The 6342-nt window shown below is 39.1% G+C and overlaps 1 pseudogene; it reads left to right on the forward strand.

Moving 5' to 3' along the window:
* Positions 1 to 2772: 2772 nt before the first annotated feature.
* LOC139182088 (zinc finger protein 678-like) lies at positions 2773 to 4127 on the forward strand (annotated as a pseudogene).
* Positions 4128 to 6342: the final 2215 nt, after the last annotated feature.

The raw sequence follows: 6342 nt of genomic DNA on the forward strand, positions 1-6342 counted from the left end.
TCCTTGTCTGCCTCCAGGCTCCCTACAGGGCATGAAGCATTCCCAGTGTGAATGAACAACTTTCAGTTTTTCAAAATATTCCCTTTTCGAAAGACCGACAAGGGAAGGCATTGATGTGCAGAATTTCTGTTGGGATGGGGTGGGGTCGCAATGAGTCAGACAGGACAGAGGGACTGCAATGAACTGAAACAGGATGACCTTAATGGTCTAGAGTTCCTTAGAGACTTTTGACAAAAATCTGACTATTCTCTGCATTGGTAAGAAAGGTCTATTATTTAAATGCGCTATTAGGGATGCAGAACTGGGGAGGTATTTTTGGAGTAAAAATGCAGAAAAGTGAAATTTTTTCAAGATACATTGACATTTCCTTATTTTTGCCGAAAGTACCTGAGCAGTGACCACGTGTCTTCTTGAGTGTTTCTCGCACGTGACACCAGTTTATCCCATAACACCTGATGGTCACCAATTCGGGTGTTTTCTGCTAGATTCCCACACCATCAAGTTCCATTTTTGTCTCTTTATCTTTAATAACATCCTGGCAAGATGTGGTGAGGGAGGTGCACAATCCAACACAGCTAAGGTGGAAACTCCATTTCCTCCTAGTGTCTCTTTGCTGCTAGTTGGCTTTGAAATATGAACACGCAACAGTGTTCAGGAGAGATACTGAGTTTTGTAAGGAGAGGTTTCCATCAGTCAAGTCAGACACTTTTCGCTTATAGGTTATTACGAATATTGAGAGTAGTTCCCTGTGCTATGCAGCAGATCCTTGTTGGTTATTTTTGTGTATACTAGAGTGTATATGTTAAACCCAAAGTCCTAATTATGTTCATTTTTCTAATGAGCAGGTCCCCTTTGGAGGAAAGGAAGAATCCCGGTGCTAGGTGTGAATGAATGAAGCGGATGACACAGGTGAGAGGTCCAAAGACCACAGAGGAAGCCAGACGTGTGCAGATGGTTTGGGGAGGCCTGCTTCACTAGAATGAGAAGCCTGGGTTTATGTCTGCCAAAGAGGGACATGACCGGCCCCGTTCTTCTGCTGTTTCATCTCCATCTTCTTCAGCTCCAGTGGGTTTTCCCTCAGTTTCACTGAGAGCCAAAACCTTCCTCCTGGTCTATGAGGACCTGCATACTCTCGCTGCTTTGGGGGACCTAGGAAAAGCTGCTAACAGTTCTGACAAACTCTGCCTTAAGGCCTTTCCAAATATCCGTCTCTGCCTCAAGTCAGAAAAGAGTTGTGGAGATCTGGGATTAGTTGACAAAATTCCAGAAATACTTGGAGCAGGTATATGCTTCCTGCTTTCTAATTTCCAATGGAAACTTCAAACATGGCTCTCTGAAGTTCATTCTCAGTCCCTGAAATCATAAAAGGTAATCCCCAATTTCTGCCTCCCAATTTTTTCTTCTATAATCAAATTTTAGACATTTTTAAGTGCATTTACCCCAACTCATCAGTGCTAAAACCATTTAATATATCTATTGACTCACAGAAATATTTTCACTGTTCTTTTATTTTGTATTGGGGCATAACCGGTTAACAACGTTGTGATAGTTTCAGGTGGGTAGCAGAGGGCCTCAGCCGTCCACACACGTGTATCCGTTCTCCCCCAAACTCCCCTCCCATCCAGGCAGCCACGTAACGTTGAGCAGAGCTCCCTGTGCAGGACAGTAGGACCTTGTTGGCTCTCCATTTTAAATATAGCAGTGTGTACATGGTGATCCCTTATGGAGAATTGATATTTATTTTTCTTGAAATGTTGTTGGAATTTTCCAGTTAACTCATCTACTCCAGGGATTTTTTTAAATTACTTTTTTACTCTTATTAATAGTTGTAGATGTGTTATAATTTTTTAATTCACTCATGCTAACATCTAAGGTGTTCTGTGTTTCTAAAAATTGAATCTTCCTTGGAGGTATTCAACTTTTTGGTATAGTATCATTCATCATAACCTGATAGAATTGCTTTTTGTTCTATGTAACATGTACAGTGCCATTATTTTTACTTCTGATCTTCTTTGCATCTCACCTCTTATTAATATAGCTAAGGGTTTGTCAATATTGTGTACAACTGTAAAGCATATTCACTCAAGGTACTAAGTGGGATCTTCGTTATTTGTTATCTTTCAGCGATATCTGCTCATGACACCCAGGGTTTGTTCCCAAAGAAGCCGTGCATAGGAGATTCATGTGTAATGTGCTCAGAAATTCTGAGAGCTCTCAGCTTGGAAATGTGTACTTAATGAAAGACTGGGAAAGTAAGGGGGGCTGTGAAGGGCCAAAAGGATGTTGTTTTAGATGTAACTAAATCGGGACAATTATTCATGATGAAAACATGATTGCCAAAAGAAATTGAGGATATGCATCAACTTGGGGAAAATTCCATTTGAAGTCAATAAGTTCTGCAGAAAAATATGTTTTTGTAAGCAAGAACCCACATGATTTAAAAAAAAAAAAACATATTCTCTGGTGTGAAATTTTGAAAACATGGAAAGTCATCTAGTCTATGCTACAAATAATCACTCAAACCAGTATGAATATAGCTTTGAATTAAACAGTCAGTCATACATGTCTGAGAGCCAGAGATTTGAAAATGAAGGAAGAAAATCTCACTATGATCAGTTTGAGAGATCCTTTAGTGAAGGCTCATTATTTTTCCACCAAGAAACATTTTCTCCCTATTCCAATATCTGTAATGTCAATAATAATGAGACAGTCTTTATCCAGCTGCCGTCATTCAATGGGTATCATAGTACAGATAATGTGGAACAACCTTCCATGTGTAATCCCACGAGTGAGGCCTTAAGCCAGAGCTCCAGCTTCAATAATTACAACAGTATTTATGATGGAGCCGGAATCTACCCATGCCTTGAACCTGGGAATCACTTTGACCAAGAATCAGGTCTCATGAATCATCAGAGAATTCTATGTTCAGAGAACCATAGTGATGAATGTAGAAATGTCTTTTATCAAAGCTCAAATCTTATTACAGATGGGAATATACATATTGAAGAGAATAATTACAAATTTAGTGAATGTGGTCAAGTTTCTAACCAGTCATCAGAACTTACTCAACATCTGAGTATTCATGCTAAGGAGAAACACTGCAAATGGAATAAATGTGGGAAAGTCTTTCCTCAATTATCAAATCTAAATAGACACAGGAAAATCCACACCAGAGGGAAACCTAACCAATGTGCAGAATGTGGCACAACCTTCAGCAAGCCCTCAAGCCTTACTCAACATCTCACTATTCATACTGCAGAGAAGACTTACAAATGTCCAGAATGTGGCAAAGGCCTTTAATCAGAGCTCAAACCTTAATCGACATAGGCGAATCCATACTAGGGAGAAACCATATAAATGTCAGAATTGTGGGAAAGCCTTTAACCGAAGTGCAAGACTTAATCAACATCAGCGAATCCATACTGGGGAGAAACCATACAAGTGTAAAGAATGTGGCAAAGCTTTTCTCAGTTGCTCAAATCTTAATCAGCATCAGAGAATTCATACTGGGGAGAAGCCTCACACATGCAGAGAATGTGGGAAAGCCTTTAATAGTTGTTCATATCTCACTGTGCATCACCGAATTCATACTGGGAGAAGCCTTATAAATGTACAGAATGTAACAAAGCCTTTAATCATCACTCAAACCTTACCCGTCATCAGAGAATTCATGCTGGGAAGAAACTATACAAATGTACAGAATGTGGCAAAGCCTTTAATCAAAACTCAACCCTTACTCAACACCAGGCGAATTCATACAGGAGAGAAGCCTTATAAATGTACAGAATGTGGCAAAGCCTTTAATCGAAACTCAACACTTACTCAACATCAGCGAATTCATACAGGAGGAGAAGCCTTATAAATGTACAGAATGTGGCAAAGCCTTTAATCAAAACTCAGCACTTACTAAACATCAGCGAATTCATACTGGAGAGAAGCCTTATAAATGTACAGATGTGGCAAAGCTTTTAATCGAAACTCAACACTTACTAAACATCAGCGAATTCATACTGGAGAGAAGCCTTACTAAATGTACAGAATGTGGCAAAGCCTTTAATCAGAGTTCAAACCTTAGTCGACATAGGCGAATTCATACTGGGGAGAAACCATACAAATGTAAAGAATGAGGCAAAGCTTTTAATTGCCTCTCAAATCTTACTTGCCACAAAATAATTCATACTGCCAAGTAGTCTTACAAATATAAATAATATGACAAAGCCTTGAAGTGAGCTGTCACCTCACTCAGCATCAGAGAGCGTGTGCTGGAGAGAGACCCTACAAACGTAGTAAGTGATGAAAGAGGTTTGTCCTAAGCATACACATCAGAGAATGCCAGAGAGTTCATACTGGGAAGAACGCTTAATGCTATAAAAAATGTACAAAATGAATTTAAAAACTCAGGTCTAAATAAATATCAGAGAATTCATCAAAGATAGCATTCAGTCAATAACCCTTTTCTGGTATTACTTTAAATCAGGATATTATAGAAAATGATCCAAAGTTAAAACACTTAGAAAAATTATTTGTTACTTGGACCATAGGATCAAGGCAAGAGATGTTGGACAACATAATTATTATCATTGTATCCTTATTCATATTGACAGTATGTGAAAGTGAAATTTAATATAACTCAACTTTCAAATTACTATGTGCTATACCTTTAGTGTGTATGTGAATATGCTTTTTTAAAACTAATATTCTTGATCTTTGCTGCCTCAAAGTTAAAACCCTTCTATAATAGGTGGAAATAATTTTTATCTACTTTTTTATGTACTATTAAGGATCCTCTAATGTGAAATGTACAGTGGAAGTCTAATGGAGGTGATGATTGTCATTGTTTAAAACATCCCTCTATGTCACCGCTAGGTAAGTGTTCAGAGAATAATTCTTTGTATTAAGTAAGACAGAGAGTCGAAATTTTAAATAGTTGTGCCAATGGTTTTTTATGGATATAAAGATGGCAGCTCACTGAAATCCTGATGTATTTTTATAACAGCAATAACTAGAAGTCATGAATTTTAGTTGACATGGTAACAATCAGGAAATCTTCACAGATACCCAAGAAAAATACATGTAACCTTTTCCTGAAAGGTGATGTAATGAATGTACATCCTTGTTTACTAAATAACTGCTCTCTCTGTTTTGTAAACCATAAATATCACATTTCTCTGACCACTGTATCACAAGAACAAGAATGTTTCCAAATGCTTGTAATCTGTATTTTGATCAAAGATTATAGAGTAAACTTTGGAAAGTTTTATTTAGATTATGTGTGAACTTACTATATGTTAATCAATAAAAGTGAACGGCTTTTCATATATTAAACTTGATGTATATTTGAAGAAGTGTTCTCATCAGTAACAAGCTTCCAGGTGGTTCAGTGGTAAAGAACCTGCCTGCCAATGCAGGAGACACAGAAGATGTAGGTTTGATCCCTGGGTTGGGAAGATACCCTGGAGAAGGAAATGGCAAACCCACTCCAGTACTTTTGCCATGGGAAATCCCATTGACAGAGGAGGCTGGTGGGCTCCAGTCATGGGGTTGCAAAGAGTCAGACACAACTGAGTATGCACATACCTATTCCACCACCAATGTTAACATTAACACAAGCATTATCATCCCCCTGGGGTTTTTTAAGTCGTCATTAACTGATGGTGACTAGAGAGTATCTGTAACACAGTAGGATGACATCTCATGGGGCTTCCCAGGTAGTGCTAGTGGTAAAGAATTTGTCTGCCAGTGCAAGAGACATAAGAGACGCTGGTTCGATCCCTGGGTCCAGAAGATCCCCTGGAGGAGGGGCAGGGCAACCCATTCCAATATTCTTCCCTGGGGAAAGACAGGGACAGAGAAGTCTGGCAGGCTACAGTCCATGTGGTCACAAAGGGTCAGACACGTCTGAAGTGACTTAAGGATGCACAGAGAATGACATCTCATAGTAATTCCCTTTTTCTACTGGCCATAACCCTCAAATAACTTGAGATCATATTTTCCATAAATGGTACAGTGTGTCATTTCCTCATTTTTAACTACTGAGGACATTATGATGGTTACAATATGGATCGCCTAGGAGTATTGCTGAGAGTTATCTACAGTGCTCCATGATATTGCTGCCTTGGCATCATGTGTATGGACCAGAAGCCCACGGGTGCCTTGCTTTGACACCAGTTATTCTCATAAGCACACGTGCTAGATAACAGCCTGCAAGTTCATAAGCAAATGTAAATTCCTCATAGGTCTTCCCCAGCAGCCCTGGTCACCAGCAGTCTCCTAAATCCCCCAGGCCCTTCTGTTTTTACTTACTCATTTATTTCTGGCTGTGCTGGGTCTTGGTTGCTGTGC

Source organism: Bos indicus, unplaced genomic scaffold (assembly GCF_029378745.1).
Source record: "Bos indicus isolate NIAB-ARS_2022 breed Sahiwal x Tharparkar unplaced genomic scaffold, NIAB-ARS_B.indTharparkar_mat_pri_1.0 scaffold_80, whole genome shotgun sequence".
In the NCBI taxonomy this organism is placed as follows: domain Eukaryota; kingdom Metazoa; phylum Chordata; class Mammalia; order Artiodactyla; family Bovidae; genus Bos; species Bos indicus.